This window comes from Bombina bombina, chromosome 5, assembly GCF_027579735.1.
Source record: "Bombina bombina isolate aBomBom1 chromosome 5, aBomBom1.pri, whole genome shotgun sequence".
NCBI lineage: Eukaryota > Metazoa > Chordata > Amphibia > Anura > Bombinatoridae > Bombina > Bombina bombina.
In genome coordinates, this window is record NC_069503.1 from 309,191,400 (window position 1) to 309,217,666 (window position 26,267).

General features: G+C 42.5%; 1 pseudogene; it reads right to left on the bottom strand.

The window, feature by feature from the left end:
* Nucleotides 1-546: 546 nt before the first annotated feature.
* Nucleotides 547-4,461, bottom strand: LOC128660309 (protein timeless homolog; annotated as a pseudogene).
* Between the last annotated feature and the right edge of the window lie 21,806 nt (nt 4,462-26,267).

A 26,267-nucleotide genomic window follows, 5' to 3' on the forward strand; every position in this document is an offset into this window, starting at 1 on the left:
AACTTTTCAATAATAAAACTTGTAGCATAAAAAAGCCTACCATAGTCCAGCCTCAGTAAATCCACAACTGACTGCAAAGTTTCTTACGTATTCTTTAAATACATTATTATTTAAATGCAAACACAAAAGAAGAGAGAGTGCAGCCACGACTCACGGTAAAAGTTTTTAATACATCCTTAATGCGCAACTAAACATATTGCACATACAAACTTTTTAATAAAAACAGGCGCCTCTTGGTTCACATTGGTTGTAGGTTACTGCGGTGAAGCTGTTCAATCCTGTCCCGCTGTGTGAGTTCAATCCTTGAACCACCCCAAGTTACGCTCCTCTCGATTTCGTACTCTTTGTAGCGGTGCTTTAACCGACTGTCCTTTTTGTGCCGTCTACGCGTTTCTTCCGACTTCTGCGGACTTTATCAAGACTCCTTGGCAATGTGTGAAGTGTTCGCGGGGATCCACGATTTAAAAATCCATTTACAAGAATCCAGGCCAAGAGACTGACAAGCTAATTTCCAGACACACCCTGGAATGTGCTTTTTTCTGTCTCCCAAAGCTGTTTGGGAGACAGAAAAAAGAACTCTGGATAAATATCACTTAATGTGAGGCCCAATTTTTCCTGTCAAGTATCAAAGTTAAGTCTTTGGGGAACCATTTATAACTTCCTTCACAAGTGCTGTTTAAATTACATCTCACATTAATCCTCATCTTCATCCTCAATGAGGAAGCGCTTTTTCTTTGCTGGTCGGAGGTCTTCCTCAGTCTCTGAATCAGAGGCAAATTTGTTTCGTTCAAGCTCCAGTGACTCTTCTCCTTGGATCTATGTTTCTGGCTCTTCTTCATCACTGTCTAGCATACGGTTTCTTTTGGTTGCAGTCTTTGGTCTATTAGTTAGAACGTCTGGTTCTGAGGAAGTGTCTGGGGCTGGCTGGTCTGGTTCCTCATTTTCTTCAACGTCTTTTGTAGTCTTTTTCTTTCGTTTAAGTAACAGAGCACGTAACGCTTCTGCTCTCTGCTCTAAGGTGGGCTCCTGCTCCTCACAGACCTCACCGATTTCAGCTGCATCATCTGTAGATGTTGGAACAAGAGAGGCTGCTGCCTTACGTAGCTGTTCAGGGCTCAGTTTAGCTGGGATACGCCAAAACTATTCCTGCTCATTAGCTGGTGGTCTAATACCCAGCTTTTTTAACAGCATTTGGAATGTTTTCATTTCCACCGCATCCTCATTGTCCTCAGTTAAAGGCACAAGGGGAACAGACTGATAAGATCCATCCTCTTCTCGGTCTTCTGCAGTGCGGTTCAAACTGTTTTGGAGCCAAATTATGGGGCTAGATAAACCCTCCTGTTCCAATGTACGCACAATGTGTTGTATCTTCTTATCTACAGCATAGTCTGTCTTTTTCTCCTCCACCTTTGTGTCTTCCCACTTTTCTTCAGTCTCATTATCTTCTTCCTCTTCCTCATAATCCTCCATTTCATTATCTTTTCCATCTATTCCCAAGTCACGAAGAAACTCCTCTTCAGACATGCCTGAGGACTTCCCTTTTCTTCTTCTTTTCTTGTAAAGTTCTTTACGTTCGGACACCAGTCCCATGCTTATAAGTTTATCAACAATTCTAACCTTGGAACGCTTTGCTGTCACATTTTTCATTATGTTTCCCAGAATGTCATCACTCTCTTGAAATTCCTCATAGAGGCGCTGCAGTTCCATCTCTTGGTCCTCAGTCCAAAGCACAACACGTGTTCCCTTGGTCTCCTTTTTGAAGTCCTTGACGCTCTCAGCAAGTCCCATCTGCACCAGATGATTTATAATTTGCTTTCTAGTTCTGCTTCCAGGCTTCAGGTTAGCTAGTATATTATCCACCACATCTGTATCTTCCACCTCCTTATACTGCAAATAAAGACCCCTGAGCTCTTCCTCCTCCTCTGGAGTCCATTTTAATCGTTTTTTGCTCACTTCACTGTCTTCATCTCCCGGCTTCCTGTAGCCCTCAGTCATCTCCCGCACAACTGCTGTGTTCTTCCAGAAAAGCAGCTCTACATATGCTTTGTTGTTTGTGGCAGCCAGAGCAAAGAACTTATTTAGGATGTATTTTGCAAAAGCTACCAATTCTTTGTATGCACCAGCTGCAGGGTCATTAAGGATATGGTTGAAAAGGCAGAAGACAGACAGCTGAAAGAGCAATGCCTCCGTCTTGAGATCATAAGCAATGCGATGTAGCATTTTCACCAGGCAGTGGTTCGTGTGAGCACTGTTCTGCTGATAGTTCTTAAGCAACAGAAAGTACGCCTTCACAACATTGGAGCTTGCAAATCAATTCATATAATCCAAAAAGTTAAATTCCTTCTCAGAGACTTGAACAGAAGTATACTCCTCTTCCTTTACTTCCTCCTCTTCTTCCTCTTCCATCATGTCCTCTGGTTCAGCTAGTGTAGGTCGGGGAAGGTCTGCAAACAGAATTTGTTTCAATAATTCAACTTCCTCTTCAGGTTCTACCTCTGCAGATCCAAACACATCTCCCTCTGGCCATACCTCCCTGGCAGATCGCAAAAGTGCAACAGAATCTGGTCCTCTGCCACCTAGAAGACCATCCTGGATTCGTACTAATGCTTCTGTCCTTTGTTCCTCAACTGGTATTTCAGAGGCTGCATCAAAGGGAGCAATGGTTTCCGGGAGACTTTCTGAGCCCATTACACAGGCTCTGAGAGTCTCAGACACACTCTTCCATAATTCTTCCAGCTCCTCTTGACTCCTAGGCTGCCCTTCGGTGGGCTGGTGGTGTGCTTTTGATTTCCTTTTCTTTTTTTTTCACCCTTCATTTCTGAACCATAACGGTCCGTTTCCCTTTGCAAAACCTTTCGAGCATCTTAAGAAACAAATGAGTTGTCTCAACTAAATCTTTTAGGAATGAACGTGGCTGCTTGGTTTCATCATATTTCCGGTAAAGGGCTAGAAACAGCTTGCGGTACTCCATCAAGTAGAGAATATTGTTTTTAATTATTTTGCTGCTTTCCCGGACCCCCTCTTCTTTTGAATGATCCATTTCATGAACAGTTGTTAGCAGCTCTTGATATGCCTTCAGAGCAAGGTGCATTCTGCGTGCCCATGAGGTGGCTTCCTTCTTGTCAGTCAACATCATTTCATAGTAGTTTGTAAGATTTTGCTCTATAAAATGAAAGGTTCGAATGCTAACAGTCTCAGACACAAGTTCTGGTCGGAACCGGTAGAGACGATTAAAGGCCATGAAGAAAGCCATAGACCACAAATAATACGTCTCATCGTGCTGCTGGCCCTTCTCGCGAATCAGGTTATCCTTAACAATGTACATTAGCCTGTTGTAACAGTTTTCCAAGAAGTCTATACAAAATTCTTTCAGAAACAGACGTACATTTAATGCAGAGCGACGTTTCTTTTCTGTATCCTTAGCTTGTTGCTTTCTCTTGGGAACTCTTTTAATTTCTTTTCCAAGGTCATGAGAATAATTCTTAAAATTATGAAGACCCTTGTGATAAATAACATCTTTGTATCCTATGGATTTCAAACCTTGTACAATATAAGAACCACCAAAACGAGAATGCCGTGTGCCATGTTGGAATACCCTACTCTTTTTCTCTGCCAGTTCTCTTTGTCTTAATTTTTCAAGGTTTTTCACATCAGCAGATTTTTCTGTAGTTGATCGTGCCTGACCAGTAGCAGCCAAATGCTCTGCATTCTGGTCTCTGAACATAAGAGAAACAACTTCCATCACATGCATGCTCCACTGTTGCTCTGTTTCAGAGCTAGCAAAAAATTTGATAAGGTCATCCATTCCGCTCATATGGATAGCCCAGAGCACTCTATCATGGGTGCTGGCATCATCGTCCACACTCTTTTCTTCCTCCGGATCAGCAGGCACATGAAGAATATTACGAACTAATAGAAGAATCCTTTCAACAAGTAGATTATGTTCCTCTTCACGATTCACCCAGTCCAATTGCAGCAAATCGTACAACTTTTCGCTCAATACTCCAAAAAGCTTCTCATTTGCAAAGGCCTCCTTGTAAGCTTCTAAGTAGGATACAATCTGCAGATAATGATGTCTAAATGTAGGGTCCTGGGGAACCTTTCCAAAGCACAGGAGAGCTGGCTGAGAGAGGTTTACCATTAGCCGCACATTGGCATCAAATAGCTGCTTGTCTTGATGGTGCTGGATGACCAAAGGAACCAAATCATTTTGCAGAATCTGTGCGACTCCCAACTGTTGACGGATATCTCATGTATCATCCTCATGTCGCAAGTAGTGAATTAAATCTTTCACACTCTCCAGGCAATCAGGTTCTTTATGGTAAGTGTCTCCTTCCAAGTACCCCAAGGCACTGCAAGTTGCTAATAACTCACAATTCATCATGTACAAGTCCATAAATCTCTTGCCACGCTAAAAGGGGTAAATTATATCTCCTCCGGGTGCAGGTCCATGTTTCCCGGGTCTCATTCCTCGGTTACTACAGTATTTTTGTGCTGATTATAGATATATTCCCTGCTGATTTCCGACCTCCAACATTAATATCTATTAGCCTACTGTCATCTTCCGTGAAAGACCGACACCGGAAGTGACGAATGACCGTTACCGGAAGTGACGTAAGGGTCACTTCCGGTTTTCGCGATTCCTTATAGTTTTACAATTTCTGGAGGCTCGTATCATACCCTCTATTATAATGATATTGTGCCAAGAGGCACAACATACCTCAATATAATTTTGGAACATAATTTTGGAATCCAATTATAGATTGATCTCTATACAAATATATACCCCAAAAATGTTAGAACTGGAAGTGATCCTATAACAATACCGGAAGTACTATCTGTATGTTGCCAGACATGGTTCTAAACGGCAATATACATATATATATATAACACTCTAGGTATTAATGTTTAATAAATGATATCATCATCTATACATATTTACATGGGATTGAGTTTTAATCTCTTTTTTAAGTCTTTTTTAAGTAATTTTAAAAATAACTTACCCACAATACACCATGACAGGAAGGGGCGGCCCTTGATAACTTTTGGCGCCCAAACAGTACAAGGCTCACCATATAAAAGACCTTAGAGCTACACTCTTTACTGTCTTGAAAAAGGCCACATCTAGGCCGAAACGCGTTGACAATTGGTGAGCTTATTTCTTTTAGTTTACATGTTTTTTGTACATCTACACTATGTTTTTATTTTTGGTTTTCTAGGATTTTTTGATACATGGTAAATTTATAAAGAGGAAGTCAGAGGACCACAGGACCTCATTGGAGAGTTAACCATCACAAGAATTTTAGATTTATATATATATATATATATATATATATATATATATATATATATATATATATATATATATTTTGTGCACACTTCAAGTTTTTGTTTTCATTTTTCACTATCCACCAAATGTTTCACATTTTTGGCATTTTCATTTTTTTTCATTTTTTCCTTTTGGATAATCATTTGAACCACAACACATCTTTGAAGATTTATTGACACTATTGACACTATTTTCACTTTGGACTTTTATGTTGGACTTCTATGCACTTTACTTGAGATAGCATTCCTCATTCCTGTTTGGTTATTTACCATCATTTGTTTAATTATGTACCATTTATGATCTTAAATTCATATCTATTGGCCAAGATTTTCATTTCATTCTTTGGATGTTGTAAGAGCTTTGAAATATTATGTTGAAGCTACTAAAAATTTCAGGAATACTTCTAGTCCTTGTTGTCTTCTCTGGTTCTTTGACAGGGCAGAAAGCTTCTGCCATTTCTTTGGCATCTTGGTTGAAGCTTTTGATTCATGAAGCTTATTTGGAGGCGGGACAGTCCCCACCTCAGAGGATCACAGCTCATTCTACTAGATCTACTGAAGCTTCATTCTTAAAAGCCCAAGAAGTGGAGACTGATCAGATTTGAAAAGCAGCAACTTGGTCTTCTTTGCATACATTTACACATTTTTACCATTTTGATGTATTTGCTTCTGCTGAAGCAGTCTTTGGTAGAAATGTTCTTCAGGCAGCTGTTTCAGTTTGATTCTTCTGCTAATGTTTTAAGTTTCTTTCTATTTTTGAGAAAAACTTATTTTTTGTGGATTTAATTTTTTCAGTGGAAAATGGCTGTTTTATTTTATCCCTCCCTCTCTAGTGACTCTTCTGTGGACTTCCACATCTTGGGTATTTCTATCCCATACGTCACTAGCTCATGGACTCTTGCTAATTACATGAAAGAAAACATAATTTATGTAAGAACTTACCTGATAGATTCATTTCTTTCATATTGGCAAGAGTCCACAGGCCCACCCTGTTTCTGGTGGTTATGATTTTTTGTATAAAAGCACAATTATATTTCCAGTTCCTCTTTTTTGTATGCTTTTTTTACTCCTTATTTTATCACCCCACTACTTGGCTATCCGTTAAACTGAATTGTGGGTGTGGTGAGTTGTGTATTTATCGGCATTTTGAGGTTTGGGAAACTTTGCCCCTCCTGGTAGGATTGTAAAGTTCATACGTCACTAGCTCATGGACTCTTGCCAATATGAAAGAAATTAATTTTATCAGGTAAGTTCTTACATAAATTATGTTTCTTTTATGTAATTGGCAAGAGTCCATGAGCTAGTTACATATGGGATATACAATCCTACCAGGAGGGGCAAAGTTTCCCAAACCTCAAAATGCCTATAAATACACCCCCTCACCACACCCACAATTCAGTTTTACAAACTTTGCCTCCTATGGAGGTGGTGAAGTAAGTTTGTGCTAAGATTTCTACGTTGATATGCGCTTCTCAGCATTGTTGAAGCCCGATTCCTCTCAGAGTAAAGCGAATGTCAGAGAGACGTGAAGAGAGTATCACTTATTGAATACGATGATTTCCCTAACGGGGGTCTATTTCATGGGTTCTCTGTTATCGGTCGTAAAGATTCATCTCCTACCTCCCTTTTCAGATCGACGATATACTCTCAATTTACCATTACCTCTACTGATAACTGTTTCTGTACTGGTTTGACTATCTGCTATATGTGGATGGGTGTCTTTTGGTAAGTATGTTTTTTATTACTTAAGACACATCAGCTATGGTTTGGCACTTTATGCATTTATATGTATTGTACTTATATTTGCCATGAGTCAGGTTCATATATTTCCTTGTGCAGACTGTCAGTTTCATATTTGGGTAATATAAACATCTTTTATAGAAATTTTTTTCTTACCTGGGGTTTAGTCTTTTTTCAATTGACTACTTCTTGCAAATTGCGGGTGGCATTAGGCCCGCGTGTGCGTCAAATGCTAAACTTTATTGCGTCATTCTTGGCGCGAAAATATTTTTGGCGCAGATAAATATGTCTATGACGCAACTTCGTCATTTCCGGCGTCATACTTGACGCCGAGACCTTTCACACGGTTGCGTCATTAGTGATGCGAGTGTGTCATTTCCGGTTATTTTTTGGCGCCAAAAAGTTTACGTTATGTTGTGCGTCATACTTGGCGCCAAACTTTTTCATTATTTCAATACCCCATTGATGTTTGCCTCTTGATTTTTTCTCTATCAGAGGCCTATGCTATTTGCTTTTTTTCCCATTCCTGAAACTGTCATATAAGGAAATAGATAATTTTGCTTTTTATGTTGTTTTTTATCTTACATTTTGCAAGATGTCTTTATCTGATCCTGCCTCAGAAGTTTCTGCTGGAACATTGCTGCCTGACATCGGTCCTACCAAAGCTAAGTGCATTTGTTGTAAAATTGTTGAAATTATTTCGCCGAATGTCATTTGTAATAGTTGTCATGATAAACTTTTACATGCAGTTAGTGTATCCATCAGTGAGAGCACATTGCCAGTTGTAGTTCCTTCAACTTCTAATGTGCATGATATACCTGTAAATTTTAAAGAATTTGTTCTAATTCTATTTTGAAGGTTTTGTCTGCATTTCCACCTTCTAATAAATGTAAAGATCTTTTAAAACTTCTCATTTAGTTGATGAAATTTCAAATGACTAACAACATAATTTATCCTCTTCTGATGAGGATCTATCTGATACAGAAGATCCTTCCTCAGACATTGACACTGACAAATCTACTTATTTATTTAAAATAGAGTATATGCATTCTTTATTAAAAGAAGTGTTAATTATTTTGGATATTGAGGTAACCAGTCCTATTGACGTTCAGTCTAATAAACGTTTAAATGCTGTTTTTAAACCTCCTGTGGTTTCTCCAGGGTTTTTTTTTTCCTATTCCTGAGGCTATTTCTGTTATGATTTCTAGGGAATGGAATAAGCCAGCTACTTATTTTATTCCTTCTTCAAGGTTTAAAAAATTGTATCCTTTACCAGCAAAATCTATAGAGTTTTGGGGAAAAATCACCAAAATTGATGGGGCTATTTCTACTCTTGCTAAACGTACCACTATTCCTACTTCCTTTTAAGCATCCTTTAGATAGGAAGCTTGAATCTTATCTAAGGAAGGCCTATTTATATTCAGGTCATCTTCTCAGACCTGCAATTTCTTTGGCTGATGTTGCAGCTGCATCAACCTTCTGGTTGTAGAATTTAGCGCAACAGGAATTGGATTCTGACTTATCTAGCATTATTCGCCTATTGCAATATGCTAATCATTTTATTGTGATGCAATTTTTGTTATTATCAAAATTGATGTTAGATCCATGTCTTTAGCTATTTTAGCTAGAAGAGCTTTGTGGCTTAAATCTTGGAATGCTGATATGACATCTAAATCTACATTACTATCTCTTTCTTTCCAAGGTAATAATTTATTTGGTTCTCAGATGGATTCTATTATTTTAACTGTCACTGGGGGAAGGGAGTTTTCTCCAACATAGGTGTGTCCGGTCCACGGCGTCATCCTTACTTGTGGGATATTCTCTTCCCCAACAGGAAATGGCAAAGAGCCCAGCAAAGCTGGTCACATGATCCCTCCTAGGCTCCGCCTTCCCCAGTCATTCTCTTTGCCGTTGCACAGGCAACATCTCCACGGAGATGGCTCAGAGTTTTTTGGTGTTTAAATGTAGTTTTTATTCTTCTATCAAGAGTTTGTTATTTTAAAATAGTGCTGGTATGTACTATTTACTCTGAAACAGAAAAGAGATGAAGATTTCTGTTTGTAAGAGGAAAATGATTTTAGCAACCGTTACTAAAATCGATGGCTGTTTCCACACAGGACTGTTGAGAGGAATTAACTTCAGTTGGGGGAAACAGTGAGCAGACTTTGGCTGCTTGAGGTATGACACATTTCTAACAAGACTTGGTAATGCTGGAAGCTGTCATTTTCCCTATGGGATCCGGTAAGCCATTTTCTTAATTTTCAATATAAGAATAAAAGGGCTTCACAAGGGCTTTAAAGACTGGTAGACATTTTTCTGGGCCAAAACGATTACTTTATAAGCATATTTAATGGTTTATAACTTTGGAGAGTTATTTTAATCTTGGGAATTTTATTAAAAAAACGGCAGGCACTGTATTGGACACCTTTTTCACTGGGGGCCTTTTCTAGTCATAGGCAGAGCCTCATTTTCGCGCCACTAATGCGCAGTTGTTTTTGAGAAGCAAGGCATGCAGATGCATGTGTGAGGAGCTCAGATCCACTGAAAAAGCTTATTGAAGGCGTCATTTGGTATCGTATTCCCCTCTGGGCTTGGTTGGGTCTCAGCAAAGCAGATACCAGGGACTGTATAGGGGTTAAATGTAAAAACGGCTCCAGTTCCGTTATTTTAAGAGTTAAAGCTTTCAAATTTGGTGTGCAATACTTTTAAGGCTTTATGACACTGTGGTGAAATTTTGGTGAATTTTGAACATTTCCTTCATACTTTTGCGTATATTCAGTAAAAAAGTGTGTTCAGTTCAAAATTTAAAGAGACAGTAACGGTTTTATTTTAAAACGTTTTTTGTGCTTTGTTATCAAGTTTATGCCTATTAACATGTCTGAACTATCAGATAGACGATGTTCTGTATGTTCGGAAGCCAAGGTTCCTCTCCATTTAAATATATGTGTTGAATGTGACAAACAAAGTAGGGACAATGATGCCACTGATAATAATGTTGCCCAAAATGATTCCTTAAGTGAGGGGAGTAAGCATGGTACTGCATCATCTCCTTCTATGTCTACACCAGTCTTGCCCACTCAGGAGGTCCCTAGTGAATCTAGTGCGCCAATCCTCCTTACTATGCAACAATTAACGGCTGTAATGGATAATTCTATTAAAAACATTTTAGCCAAAATGCCCACTTATCAGCGAAAGCGCGACTGCTCTGTTTTAGATACTGAAGAGCATGAGGACGCTGATGATAATGGTTCTGACATGCCCTTACACCAGTCTGAAGGGGCTAAGGAGGTTTTGTCTGAGGGAGAAATTTCAGATTCAGGAAAAATTTCTCAACAAGCTGAACCTGACGTTATTACATTTAAATTTAAATTGGAACATCTCCGCGCTCTGCTTAAGGAGGTGTTATCTACTCTGGATGATTGTGACAATTTGGTCATTCCAGAGAAATTATGTAAGATGGACAGGTTCCTAGAGGTCCCGGTGCCCCCTGAAGTTTTTCCTATACCCAAGCGGGTGGCGGACATTGTAAATAAAGAATGGGAAAGGCCCGGCATACCTTTTGTCCCTCCCCCTATATTTAAGAAATTATTTCCTATGGTCGACCCCAGGAAGGACTTATGGCAGACAGTCCCCAAGGTCGAGGGGGCAGTTTCTACTCTAAACAAACGCACCACTATCCCTATAGAAGATAGTTGTGCTTTCAAAGATCCTATGGATAAAAAATTAGAGGGTTTGCTTAAAAAGATGTTTGTTCAGCAAGGTTACCTTCTACAACCAATTTCATGCATTGTTCCTGTCACTACAGCAGCGTGTTTCTGGTTCGAGGAACTAGAAAAGTCGCTCAATCAAGCATCCTCTTATGAGGAGGTTATGGACAGAGTTCAAGCACTTAAGTTGGCTAACTCTTTTACCTTAGACGCCACTTTGCAATTAGCTAGATTAGCGGCGAAAAATTCAGGTTTTGCTATTGTGGCGCGCAGAGCGCTTTGGCTGAAGTCTTGGTCAGCGGATGTGTCCTCCAAGAACAGATTGCTTAACATCCCTTTCAAGGGGAAAACGCTGTTTGGCCCTAACTTGAAAGAGATTATTTCAGACATCACTGGGGGAAAGGGCCACGCCCTTCCTCAGGATAGGTCTTTTAAGGCTAAAAATAAAACAAATTTTTGTCCCTTTCGCAGAAACGGACCAGCCTCGAATTCTACATCCTCTAAGCAAGAGGGTAATTCTTCTCAAACCAAGCCAGCCTGGAGACCGATGCAAGGCTGGAACAAAGGTAAGCAGGCCAAGAAGCCCGCTACCGCTACCAAGACAGCATGAGATGCTGGCCCCCGATCCGGGACCGGATCTGGTGGGGGGCAGACTCTCTCTCTTCGCTCAGGCTTGGGCAAGAGATGTTCAGGATCCTTGGGCGCTAGAAATAGTTTCTCCTGGAATTCAAGGAACTACCCCCAAGGGGAAGGTTCCACAGGTCTCAATTGTCTTCAGACCAAATAAAAAGACAGGCATTCTTACATTGTGTAGAAGACCTGTTAAAAATGGGAGTGATTCATCCTGTTCCATTAGGAGAACAAGGGATGGGGTTTTACTCCAATCTGTTCATAGTTCCCAAAAAAGAGGGAACATTCAGGCCAATTTTGGATCTCAAGATCCTAAACAAATTTCTCAAGGTCCCATCGTTCAAGATGGAAACCATTCGGACAATTCTTCCTACCATCCAGGAAGGTCAATTCATGACCACGGTGGATTTAAAGGATGCGTATCTACATATTCCTATCCACAAGGAACATCATCGGTTCCTAAGATTCGCCTTTCTGGACAAGCATTACCAGTTTGTGGCACTTCCATTCGGACTAGCCACTGCTCCAAGAATTTTCACAAAGGTACTAGGGTCCCTTCTAGCGGTGCTAAGGCCAAGGGGCATTGCAGTAGTACCCTACTTGGACGACATACTGATTCAAGCGTCGTCTCTACCACAAGCAAAGGCTCATACGGACATTGTCCTAGCCTTTCTCAGATCTCACGGGTGGAAAGTGAACGTAGAAAAAAGTTCTCTATTCCCGTCAACAAGAGTTCCCTTCTTGGGAACAATAATAGACTCCTTGGAAATGAAGATTTTTCTGACAGAAGCCAGAAAATCAAAGCTTCTAAGCTCTTGTCAAGTACTTCATTCTGTTCTTCTTCCTTCCATAGCGCAGTGCATGGAAGTAATAGGTTTGATGGTTGCGGCAATGGACATAGTTCCTTTTGCGCGAATTCATCTAAGACCATTACAACTGTGCATGCTCAGACAGTGGAATGGGGATTATACAGATTTGTCCCCGACGATCCAAGTAGATCAGAGGACCAGAGATTCACTCCGTTGGTGGCTGACCCTGGACAACCTGTCCCAAGGGATGAGCTTCAGAAGACCAGAGTGGGTCATTGTAACGACCGACGCCAGCCTGGTGGGCTGGGGCGCGGTCTGGAAACACCTGAAGGCTCAGGGTCTATGGTCTCGGGAAGAATCTCTTCTCCCGATAAACATTCTGGAACTGAGAGCGATATTCAATGCTCTCAAGGCTTGGCCTCAACTAGCAAAGGCCAAATTCATAAGGTTTCAATCAGACAACATGACGACTGTTGCATATATCAACCATCAGGGGGGAACAAGGAGTTCCCTGGCGATGGAAGAAGTGACCAAAGTAATTCAATGGGCGGAGCTTCACTCCTGCCACTTGTCTGCAATCCACATCCCAGGAGTGGAAAATTGGGAAGCGGATTTTCTGAGTCGTCAGACATTTCATCCGGGGGAGTGGGAACTCCATCCGGAAATCTTTGCCCAAATAACTCAATTATGGGGCATTCCAGACATGGATCTGATGGCGTCTCGTCAGAACTTCAAGGTTCCTTGCTACGGGTCCAGATCCAGGGATCCCAAGGCGACTCTAGTAGATGCACTAGTAGCGCCCTGGACCTTCAACCTAGCTTATGTGTTCCCACCGTTTCCTCTCATTCCCAGGCTGGTAGCCAGGATCAATCAAGAGAGGGCTTCGGTGATCTTGATAGCTCCTGCGTGGCCACGCAGAACTTGGTATGCAGACCTGGTGAATATGTCATCGGCTCCACCATGGAAGCTACCTTTGAGACGGGACCTTCTTGTTCAAGGTCCGTTCGAACATCCGAATCTGGCATCACTCCAACTGACTGCTTGGAGATTGAACGCTTGATTTTATCAAAGCGTGGGTTCTCAGATTCTGTCATTGATACTCTTATTCAGGCTAGAAAGCCTGTAACTAGGAAAATTTACCATAAAGTATGGAAGAAATATATCTGTTGGTGCGAATCGAAAGGATTCCCATGGAACAGGGTAAAAATTCCTAAGATTCTATCCTTTCTACAAGAGGGTTTGGAGAAAGGATTATCTGCAAGTTCTTTGAAGGGACAGATTTCTGCTTTATCTGTTTTACTTCACAAGAAGCTGGCGGCTGTGCCAGATGTTCAGGCTTTTGTTCAGGCTCTGGTTAGAATCAAGCCTGTTTACAAACCTTTGACTCCTCCTTGGAGTCTCAATGTAGTTCTTTCAGTTCTTCAAGGGGTTCCGTTTGAACCCTTACATTCCGTAGATATTAAGTTATTATCTTGGAAAGTTTTATTTTTGGTTGCAATTTCTTCTGCTAGAAGAGTTTCAGAGTTATCTGCTCTGCAGTGTTCTCCTCCTTATCTGGTGTTCCATGCAGATAAGGTGGTTTTGCGTACTAAACCTGGTTTTCTTCCGAAAGTTGTTTCTAATAAAAATATTAACCAGGAGATAGTTGTGCCTTCTTTGTGTCCAAATCCAGTTTCAAAGAAGGAACGTTTGTTGCACAATTTGGATGTAGTTCGTGCTCTAAAATTCTATTTAGAGGCTACAAAGGATTTCAGACAAACATCTTCCTTGTTTGTTGTTTATTCTGGTAAAAGGAGAGGTCAAAAAGCAACTTCTACCTCTCTCTCTTTTTGGCTTAAAAGCATCATCAGATTGGCTTATGAGACTGCCGGACGGCAGCCTCCTGAAAGAATCACAGCTCATTCCACTAGGGCTGTGGCTTCCACATGGGCCTTCAAGAACGAGGCTTCTGTTGATCAGATATGTAAGGCAGCGACTTGGTCTTCACTGCACACTTTTACCAAATTTTACAAATTTGATACTTTTGCTTCTTCTGAGGCTATTTTTGGGAGAAAGGTTTTGCAAGCCGTGGTGCCTTCCATCTAGGTGACCTGATTTGCTCCCTCCCATCATCCGTGTCCTAAAGCTTTGGTATTGGTTCCCACAAGTAAGGATGACGCCGTGGACCGGACACACCTATGTTGGAGAAAACAGAATTTATGTTTACCTGATAAATTACTTTCTCCAACGGTGTGTCCGGTCCACGGCCCGCCCTGGTTTTTTAATCAGGTCTGATGATTTAATTTCTCTAGCTACAGTCACCACGGTATCATATGATTTCTCCTATGCAAATATTCCTCCTTTACGTCGGTCGAATGACTGGGGAAGGCGGAGCCTAGGAGGGATCATGTGACCAGCTTTGCTGGGCTCTTTGCCATTTCCTGTTGGGGAAGAGAATATCCCACAAGTAAGGATGATGCCGTGGACCGGACACACCGTTGGAGAAAGTAATTTATCAGGTAAACATAAATTCTGTTTTTCTGCCTCAGGATTAAAAACCTAAGGAGTTTCATTCCTTTCGTCAGAATAAGGAACAAAAACTCAATCTTCCCCCCAAGGAGTCTGCTTCCAATTGGAAGCCTTCCTCAAGTTGGAATAAATCCAAGCCATTTAGGAAACCAAAGTCAGCCCCTAAGTCCGCATGAAGGTGCGGCCCTCATTCCAGCTCAGCTGGTAGGGGGCAGATTAAGGTTTTTCAAAGATATTTGGATAAAATCTGTCCAAAATCAATGGATTCAGAGCATTGTCTCTCAAGGGTATCGAATAGGATTCAGAGTAAGACCTCCTGTGAGAAGATTTTTTCTCTCACGTATCCCAGTAAATCCAGTAAAAGCTCAGGCTTTCCTGAAGTGTGTTTCAGACCTGGAGTCTTCAGGGGTAATCATGCCAGTTCCTCCTCAGGAACAAGGTTTGGGGTTTTATTCAAATCTATTCATTGTACCAAAGAAGGAAAATTTATTCAGACCAGTTCTGGATCTAAAAATTTTTGAATCGTTATGTAAGAGTACCAACTTTCAAGATGGTGACTATAACGACTATTCTGCCTTTTGTTCAGCAAGGACATTATATGTCCACAATAGACTTGCAGGATGCATACCTTCATATTCCGATTCATCCAGAACACTTTCAGTTTCTGAGATTCTCTTTTCTAGACAAGCATTACCAATTTGTTGATCTTCCATTTGGCCTAGCAACAGCTCCAAGAATCGTTTCAAAGGTTCTGGGTGCCCTACTCTCTGTAATCAGAGAACAGGGTATTTCGGTGTTTCCTTATTTGGATGATATCTTGGTACTAGCTCAGTCTTTAAGTACTGCAGAATCTCACACGAATCAACTAGTGTTGTTTCTTTGGAAACATGGTTGGAGGATCAATTTACCAAAAGTTTCTTGATTCCTCAGACAAGGGTCACCATTTTAGGCTTCCAGATAGATTCAGTGTCCATGACTCTGTCTCTAACAGACAAGAGACGTTTAAAATTGGTTGCAGCATGCCGGCACCTTCAGTCTCAGTCATTCCCTTCAGTGGCTATGTGCATGGAAGTTTTAGGTCTCATGACTGCAGCATCGGACGCGATCCCCTTTGCTCATTTTCACATGAGACCTCTACAGCTTTGTATGCTGAATCAATGTACAACACTCTCTGACATGGTGAATAGATCACCATCGTTTAGTTCAAGGGGCATCTTTTGTTCGGCCAACCTGGACTGTGATCACAACAGATGCGAGTCTTTCAGGTTGGGGAGCTGTTTGGGGATCTCTGACAGCACAAGGGGTTTGGAAATCTCAAGAGGCGAGATTACCAATAAATATTTTAGAACTCCTTGCAATTCTCAGAGTTCTTCAGTTTTGGCCTCTGCTAAAGAGAGAACCGTTCATTTGTTTTCAGACAGACAATATCACAACAGTGGCATATGTCAATCATCAGGGTGGGACTCACAGTCCCCAAGCTATGAAAAAAGTATCTCAGATACTTGTTTGGGCGGAATCCAGCTCTTGTCTAATCTCTGCGGTGCTTATCCCAGGTGTAGACAATTGGGAGGCGGATTATCTCAGCCGCCAGACTTTACATCCAGAGGAGTGGTCTCTCCATCCAGATGTGTTTTCTTAGATTGTTCAGTTGTGGGGTCTTTTAGAGATAGATCTCATGGCCTCTCATCTAAACAAGAAACTTCCCAGATACCTGTCCAGGTCCAGGGATGTTCAGGCAGAAGCAGGGGATGCGCTGACACTTCCTTGGTGTTATCATCCTGCTTACATTTTCCCGCCTCTAGTTCTCCTTCCAAGAGTGATCTCCAAAATCATCATGGAACAATCATTTGTGTTGCTGGTGGCTCCAGCATGGCCACACAGGTTTTGGTATGCGGATCTGGTTTGGATGTCCAGTTGCCTGCTTTGGCCACTTCCGTTCGGCCAGACCTACTATCTCAAGGTCCGTTTTTCCATCAGGATCTCAAATCATTAAATTTGAAGGTATGGAAATTGAACGCTTAGTACTAAGTCATAGAGGTTTCTCTGACTCAGTGATTAATACTATGTTACAAGCTCGTAAATCTGTTTCTAGTAAGATTTATTATAGAGTTTGGAAGACTTACATTTCATGGTGTTATTCTCATGAATTCTCCTGGCATTCTTTTAGAATTCCTAGAATTTTACAGTTTCTTCAGGACGGTTTAGATAAGGGTTTGTCTGCAAGTTCCTTGAAAGTACAAATCTCCGCTCTTTCTGTTTTATTTCACAGAAAGATTGCTATACTTCCTGATATACACTGTTTTGCACAGGCTTTAGTTCTTATTAAGCCTGTTATTTAATCAATTTCTTCTTCTTGGAGTCTTAATTTGGTTCTGACGGCTATACAGGTTCTTCCATTTGAACCTAAGCATTTTTTGGACATTTAACTACTTTCTTGGAAAGTGTTGTTCCTTTTGGCCATCTCTTCTGCTAGAAGAGTTTCTGAGTTATCTGCTCTTTCTTGTGAGTCTCCTTTTCTGATTTTTACATCAGTATAAGGCAGTTTTGCGGACTTCTTTTTAATTTTTACCTAAGGTTGTGAACTCTAACAACATTAGTAGAGAAATTGTTGTCCCTTCCTTGTGTCCTAATCCTAAGAATTCTTTGGAAAGTTCCTTACATTCTTTGGATGTGGTAAGAGCTTTGAAATATTATGTGGAAGCTACTAAAGATTTCAGGAAGACTTCCAGTCTGTTTGTTTTATTTTCTGGTCCTAGGAAAGGTCAGAAGGCTTCTGCTATTTCCTTGGCTTCTTGGTTGAAACTTTTGATTCATCAAGTTTATTTTGAGTGGGGTCAGGCCCCGCCTCAGAGAATTACAGCTCATTCTACTAGATCAGTCTCCACTTCATGGGCTTTTGAGAATGAAGCTTCAGTTGATCAGATTTGCAAAGCGGCAACCTGGTCCTCTTTGCATTCATTTACTAAATTCTACCGTTTTGATGTATTTGCTTCTTCGGAAGCAGTTTTTGGTAGGAAAGTTCTTAAGGCAGCTGTTTCAGTTTGATTCTTCTGCTTTTGATTTAAGTTTTTTTCTTTCAAATGAAATAAACTTATATTTTTGGGTTGTGGATTAATTTTTTTCAGCAGATTATGGCTGTTTTTATTTTATTCCCTCCCTCTCTAGTGACTCTTGAGTGGAGATCCACATCTTGGGTATTGATATCCCATATGTCACTAGCTCATGGACTCTTGCCAATTACATGAAAGAAAACATAATTTATGTAACAACTTACCTGATAAATTCATTTCTTTCATATTGGCAAGAGTCCATGAGGCCCACCCTTTTTATGGTGGTTATGATTTTTTGTATAAAGCACAATTATTTCCAAATTTCCTTTGTTGATGCTTTCTACTCCTTTCTTTATCACCCCACTGCTTGGCTATTCGTTAAACTGAATTGTGGGTGTGGTGAGGGGTGTATTTATAGGCATTTTGAGGTTTGGGACACTTTGCCCCTCCTGGTAGGATTGTATATCCCATATGTCACTAGCTCATGGACTCTTGCCAATATGAAATTAATTTATCAGGTAAGTTCTTACATAAATTATGTTTTTTCTTCTAAAGGAGGTTCTGTCGACATTAGAGGTTCCAGAGGCCAAGTTGCCTGACAAACCTGTGATACCTAAACAGAGTGTACAAGGACAGGGTAGCCCTGCTAACTTTTCCTGTCCCTGTAAAAATGGCAAATAAAAACGAATGGGATAGCATTGGATCTTCTTTTTCCTGTTCGTCTGCCTTTAAAAAATTATTCACGGTCCCGGACTCTCAGCTGGAGTTGTGGGGTTCCGTCCCTAAGGTGGATGGTGCTATCTCCACATTAGCTAAACGTACTACTATCCCTCGTGAGGATAGCTCGTCTTTCAGAGAGCCGATGGATAAAAAGATGGAAATTTTTCTCAGAAAAATGTTTCAGCATACAGGATATTAATTTTAAACGGCAGCAGCTGTTGCCTCAGTTGCTGGAGCTGTGGCCTACTAGGTATTAGGAGCTCTCCTGGCTGTTGCGAGAACCCAAGGTATAGCAGTAGCGCCCTACTTGGATAACATTCTGGTTCAAGCACCATCCTTTCGGCTAGCAGAGGACCATTCGGTATCTCTTCTCTCTCTTCTTTGATCACATGGATAGAAGATCAACTTTGAGAAGAGTTCTCTTATTCCAAGCACCAGGGTAGAATTCCTGGGTACTATAATAGATTCAATATCCATGAGGATATTTCTAACTGACCAGAGACGGTGCAAGCTAGCTTCGGCATGTCTTGCCCTCTGGACCTCCTTAAGGCTATCTGTGGCTCAGTGTATGGAGGTAATTGGTCTCATGGTGTTCAGCATGGACATAATTACTTTTTGCAGGTTCCGTCTCAGACCGCTACAGCTGTGCATGCTGAGGCAGTGGAACAGTCTCAACAGATTTCCCTGGACAACCGGTCGAGAGAATCACTCTCTTGGTGGCTCTCTCCAGACCATCTGTCCCGAGGGACATCCTTTCTCAGACTATCCTGGGAGATTGTGACTATGGACGCGAGCCTCTCAGGATGGGGAGCTGTTTGGGGTGCCAAGAAGGCACAGGGCCTGTGGCCTCAGGAGGAACGCTCCTTCCCGATCAACATTTTGGAGCTTTGAGCAATCTACAATGCTCTGAAGGCTTGGCCTCTTCTGGGTTCGTCCCGGTTTATCAGATTCCAATCAGACAATATAACCTCGTGGCTTACATCAACCATCCTGGGGAACAAGAAGCTCCCTAGCATTGAGGGAAGTATCTCGGATTCTGGAGTGGGTGGAGGCCCACAGCTGTTCACTGTCAGTGATCCACATTCCGGGTGTGGACAACTGGGAAGCGGATTTTCTCAGCAGACAATCCTTTCATCCGGGGGAATGGTCTCTCCATCCCGAAGTGTTTGGGGAGATATGCTACAGGTGGGAGAGGCTGGGAGGTTTCTGTCCTCCCTGAGCTCGCCTTAGGACACCTGCATTACAGTTTGACAGATGTACCGCGTCTCTCTCTCGAGTGCAGGGGCGGTCCTGCATGGCACTCCATGTAACCAGGTTTGGCCTCTAACTTCCTCTTTCTTGACCTGCGTTCAGAGGAGATGAAAGCTGTTTCTTGTCCGGGTCATAGGAGGTGGTGAGTGCCCCAGTCCTTGGGATATAAAGGTGCCATTTATTTTTTAGATCAAGTCTGTAATAAAGGTGCAAGCTAAGGAGGACTCTGATATGTTAGAGGATACTCCCTCTTTATCTAAACCTATTAACTGTGTATATTGTGAGGAGGTTCCAGTCAACTCACCTACGCAACTCTGTTCCACATGCTTTGACAATATTGTTATATCCAAGTAGAATAAAGTATTTAGTACGACTGAGCCTTCCACCTCTGAGGGTTCTCCGCCCCATGAGGTGCGTTCCCTACAATCATCTCCGTTTACACAAGCAGTTCCCCAGGGCACTACTAATCCTCTAGCAAGAGGGGCCCTTTGGCCGCCACACTTTGCTGATCAGTTACAGACGGCAGTTTCTGAGGTCATTAATGCGATGCCTCACCCTACTAAGCGCAAGCGGAAGGTACGGCACTGCTATCCGTCTCAGGGGTCTTCGACTCCGCTGGATGTCTCAGGTAGATTATCCGCTGAGGAGGACAACTCAAGATTATCGGAGGATGTCGCTTCTGGGTCGGAATCGGGTCTAGGCCTCCTTCCACGGAGGAACCAGATTTTAAGTTGGAGTGTTTGCGCTTTCTGCTGAAAGAGGTGCTGGTTATGTTAGAGGTTCTGGAACCAAAGCTACCAGAGGAACCTTCGATCCCTTAACTGGATAGGGTTTACAAGGACAGGGTAGTGCCTCAGGCCTTCCCGGTTCCAGTCAAGATGGCTAACATTATTAAGAATGAATGGGAGAAACTTGGTTCGTCCTTTTCCCCCTCTTCTTTTAAAAAGCTTTTCCACGTGCCGGACACGCAGCTTGAACTGTGGGGAACCGTCCCTAAGGTGGATGGTGATATCTCCACACTCGCTAAGAGAACGACTATTCCGCTAGAGGGTAGCTCCTCTGTCATGGAACTCATGGATAAAAAGATGGAGTCCATGTTGCGTTAAATATTCCAACTCACGGGGTTCATTTTTTTAAACCGGCAGCGGCGTTCGCTGCGGTGACTGGTGCGGCTACCTACTGGTGTGACGCTCTATCAGCAATGGTCGAGGTGGAGACTCCCCTCGATGAGATTCTAGAAAGAATCAAGGCTTTAAGGGTAGCACATTCGTTAATTTGTCATGCTAACATGCAGATTATTCGCCTGAATGCTAAGATATCAGGTTTTTTTGGTTTTAGCCCGCAGGGCTCTGTGGCTAAAGTTGTGGTCTGCTGACATGACTTCCAAGTCTCGCTTGCTTTCCCTCCCATTTAAGGGGAAAGTTTTGTTTGGCCGGGGCCTGGATTCTATCATATCTATGGTCACGGGTGGCAAGGGTGCCTTCTTGCGTCAGGAGAAGAAGGCCAAACCTAAGGGGTCTACTTTTCTTCCCTTTTTCCTGCCGCAAAGTCTGAGCAATTCAAAGGATTTTGGAAGCTAGCTAACTCTTGGAACAAGTCCAAGCAGAAAAAGAAGCCCGCCGAGTCAAAGTCGGCATGAAGGGGCCTGGAGAAGAGACATTATAGACCCTTGGGTTATGGAGGTCGTAGCCCAGGGTTACAGGATAGGTTTCAAGTCCCATCTGCCCAGAGGCAGATTCCTCCTGTCAAACATATCTTCAAGACCAAAAAAGAGAGATGCCTTCCTGGGGTGTGTGTGGGATCTCTCATCTCTCGGGGTATTATTCAAACCTTTCGTGGTCCCAAAAAAGGAGGGCACGTTTCATCCAATTCTGGACCTAAAGGCCCTGAACAAGTTTCTGTCAGTTCCATCATTCAAGATGGAGACAATCATGTCAATTTTGCCCCTGGTTCAAGAGGAGCAATTCATGACAACTATAGACCTGAAGGATGCTTCACGTTCCAATCCACAAGGATCATTTCAGGTTTCTAATATTCGCTTTTCTAGACCAGCACTTCTAGTTTGTGGCCCTTCCGTTTGGTGTGGCGACCGCCCCATGAGTCTTTACAAAGGTTCTGGGAGCTCTTCTTGCTGTAGCGAGAGCAAGAGGGATTGCAGTGGCTCCTTATTGGGATGATATCCTGGTCCAGGCTCCGTCCCACAATCTTGCGGAGGATCACTCGAGGGCTCTTCTCCTTCGGTCCCGCGGGTGGAAGATAAACAAAGGAAAGAGTTTGTTGGTCCCCAGCAACAGGGTGGAATTCCTGGGAACGATAATCTCTCAGCAATCCACATTGGACAACTGGGAAGCAGATTTTCTGAGCTGACAGACGTTTCATCCAGGGGAATGGTCTCTCCATCCCGAGATGTTCGCGGAAATCTGCAGCAGATGGGGGATGCCGGCGATAGACCTCATGGCATCCAGACTCAATTGCAAGCTACCCAGATACGGGTCACGATCCAGGGATCCCCAGGCGGAACTGATAGATGCCTTAGCGGTATCCTGGGACTTCAACCTAATATACATATTTCTACCGTTGCCTCTTCTACCTCGTGTAGTGGCCCCTATCAAGCAGGAGCAAGCTTCAGTTATTCTGATTGCTCTGTCGTGGCTGAGGAGGATGTGGTTTGCGGATCTGGTGGGGATGTTGTCATCTCCGCCGTGGAAGTTACCTTGTTGCAGGTATCTGCTGGTTCAAGGTCCTTTTCTACATCAAAATCTCGATTCTCTGAGGCTGACTGCGTGGATATTGAATGTCTAGTCTTAGCCAAGAGAGGATTTTTGGAAAAAGTGATTGACACTCTCGTTCAGGCCAGGAAGCCGGTCACGTGATGCATCTATCACAAGGTGTGGAGGACCGACTTGTCCGAGTGTGAGGAACGAAGATATCCCTGGCATATGGTCAGGGTATCCAGGATTTTGGCTTTTCTCCAGGACAGTCTGGAAAAGGTAAGGGTCTTGCCACCAGTTCCCTAAGGGGACAGATCTCGGCTTTATCTGTACTGTTGCATAAGAAGCTTGCAGAGATTCCTGACATTGTCTTTTGTTTAGGATCTGGCCTATCTTCAGGAATCCGGCTCCTCGTTGGAGCTTAAACTTGGTTCTTAAGGTTTTGCAGAGGGCTCCATTTGAGTTGGCGGTCTTGCAATGGGAGCGACCTTACTTAGTTTTTCATGTAGATAAGGCTGTTATTCGCACTGGATTGGGATTCCTTCCCATGGTGGTGTCAAGTCGTTACAACAATCAGGAAATAGTTGTTCCTTCTTTGTGTCCTAACCCTTCTTCTTCGAAGGAGAGGTTACTTCATAATCTGGACGTGGTTCGGGCTTTGAAGTTTTATCTTCAGGGCATGAAGGAGTTCAGACAGACTTCGTCCTTGTTGTGTACCCAGGGAAGCGCAGAGGGCAAAGGGCCTCTGCCACTTCTTTATCTTTTTGGTTGAGGAGTATGATCCATCTGGCATATGAGACAGTGGGACACAAGCCTCCTCAGATGATTATGGCTCACTTGACTAGAGCTGTGGCCTCTTCTTGGGCCTTTAAGAATGAGGCTTCTATGGAGCAGATTTGCAAGGCTGCCACTTGATCTTCCTTACATACTTAAGCAAAATTTAGTAAATTTGATGTCTTTGCGTCAGCGGAAGCAGCTTTTGGGAGAAAGGTTCTGCAGGCTGTGGTGCCCTCAGTTTAAGGTCCACTTCCTTTTGCCCTCCCGTTTTTTTTCATTCAGTGTCCTCTAGAGCTTGGGTATTTGTTCCCTCTCCTCCCATTAAGATGGAAAACATAAATTATGCTTACCTGATGATTTCATCATCTCCATCTGTGGGAGGAGAGTCCACTGCCCCCACCCGTTTCTCTGGTGGGCGTACCTAAATTTAGTTTATTCTTCTAGCACCATTTATACCCTGATATTTCTTCTACTGTTCCTTGTTCCCTTGGCAGAATGTCTTAGGGATGAGGCGAGTGGGGGAGGTATTTAAGCCTTTGGCTAAGGTGTCGTCCTTGTGGCCAGGTTCTTAATTCCCACAAGTAATGAATGAAGCAGTGTACTCCCACAGATGGAAATGAAATTATCAGGTAAGCATAATTTATGTTTTTCCTTGGCATAAAGTTAAGGTTGCCAGGATTCTGCTGTTTCTCCAGGATGGTCTGGAAAAGGGACTTCTGGACAGTTCCTTGAGGAGACAGATTTCGGCCTTGTCAGTTTTACTGTACAAGAGGCTCTCTGAGTTTCCAGATATTCACTCTTTTGTTAGGGCTCTGATTAGGATTAGACCTGTGTTCAGATCTTCGGCTCCACCTTGGAGTCTGAATTTGGTTCTTAAAGTTTTGCAAAGGGCTCCGTTTGAGCCTATGCATGAAATTGATATTAAATTGTTGTCTGGGAAAGTTATCTTTCTAATGGCTATTGCCTCAGTGTGCAGAGTACCTGAGATTGCCGCCTTGCAATGTGACCCTCCTTATCTGGTGTTCCATTCGGATAAGGCTGTTCTACGTACTAAGTTAGGGTTTCTCCCTAAAGTTGTGTCAGACCATAACATCAATCAGGAGATTGTGGTCCCTTCTTTGTGTCCTAATCCTTCTTCTTCAAAGGAACGTTTGCTTCATAATTTGGACGTAGTTCATGTTTTGAAGTTTTATCTTCAAGCTACTAAGGAATTTAGACAAACTTCTTCCTTGTTTGTGGCATATTCTGGGTAGCGTAAGGGTCAAAAGGTCTCTTTGACTTCCTTTTTGGTTGAGATGTCTTATCCGCTTAGCTTATGAGACAGTGGGACATATGAGAATTACGGCTCATTCTACTAGAGCAGTGGCTTCCTCTTGGGCCTTTAAGAACGAGGACTCTATGGAGCAGCTTTGTAAGGCGGCTACCTGGTCTTCCTTACACACTTTTTCTAAATTCTACAAATTTGATGTTTTTGCTTCTGCTGAAGCCGCCTTTGGGAGAAAGGTTTTGCAGGCTATGGTGCCCTTAGATTAGGGTCCGCCTCTTTTTGTCCCTCCCATTATTCAGTGTTCTCTAGAGCTTGGTTATAAGTTTTCCTACAGTAAAGAATGAAGCCATGGGCCCCTATTTATAAAGGTCTTGCGGACCTGATCTGACAGTGTGGATCAGGTCCGCAAGACCTTGCTAAATGCGGAGAGCAACGCCGCCCCCTGCTGACTAGGGCGGTGTCAATCTACCCAATCGTTCTCAATCGGGTTGAATTGTGGCGATCTTTGTCCGCCTGCTCAGAGCAGATGGATAGGTTATGGAGCAGCGGTGTTTAGACCGCTGCTTCATAACTGGTGTTTCTGGCGAGCCTGCAGGCTCGCCAGAAACACAGGGCCTCAAGCTCTATCCGGAACTTGATAGATAGGCCCCATGGACTCTCCTTGTATTAAGAATGAAAACATAAATTATGCTTACCAGATAATTTAATTTCCTTTTGTACAAGGAGAGTACACGGCTCCCGCCCATGTTTCTCCGTTGGGCGGACCCCTAAATTTTTGTGTTTTTTTCTGGCACCTTTTATACCCTGATATTTCTCCTACTGTTCCTTGTTCCCTCGGCAGAATCACTGGGGGATAGGGGAAGTGGGGGAGGTATTTAAGCCTTTGGCTGTGGTGTCTTTGCCTCCTCCTGGTGGCCAGGTTTAGTATTTCCCAACAGTATGGAATGAAGCCTTGGACTCTCCTTGTACAAGAAGGCAATGAAATTATCTGGTAAGCATAATTTGTTTTATAGACCTTTGACTCTGAAAAGGCAAATATTTCTTTCCAATTAGTAGTGGAAATATCACTCCTGGCCAGCAGGAGGATGTAAAGAGCACCACAGCAAAGCTGTTAAATGTCACTCCCCTTTCCATAATCCCCAGTCATTTTCTTTGCCTCTGTTAATGGATGAGGTGAAGTTCTGGTGTCTGAAATTTTTTTTGAACTACAAGCAAGTTTTTGGGTTAGCTGTGTCCACATCAATCTCTTCAGTAGAGTAGTGGTGGCTTTTAAGCAGTTAGAAAGTTGTGAGGTAGTCCTTGCTTGGTTTTCTAACATATTGCTGCCCTTGGTATAGAAAGCCAGAGTTGGTTATTCTGCTTTTTCTACAGGTCTCTGTAAGGAGTATGTGTCCTTTCATGCCTTGTGAGCTTTCTACCTGCCGGACAGCTGGATTTGTGGGTAAGTGCTTTTGTCTTCTAGGTCTGGGAGACTTGCACTTAAGAAAATGTATCTGCATATTATTGGGGACATATTGAATCATTGGTTAAAGAGTTTAATTTTGGCAGTGTGCAGGTGCATCAATTGTATGTGAATTGAGACTTAAGGGTTAATCCTTCATTATGGTCATGAAGGAGTTAACCTTATTTATGTTGCTCATTCTTTATTCAAGCAATAGTATTCCTGGGGTCATTATTGTTTTTTATTACTCTGAGGTGTTTATTATATGCAATGAGTGCCGGACTTTGAATGTTCAGGAGTAATGGTTTCAAAGGGTAGGCAGTTTCAG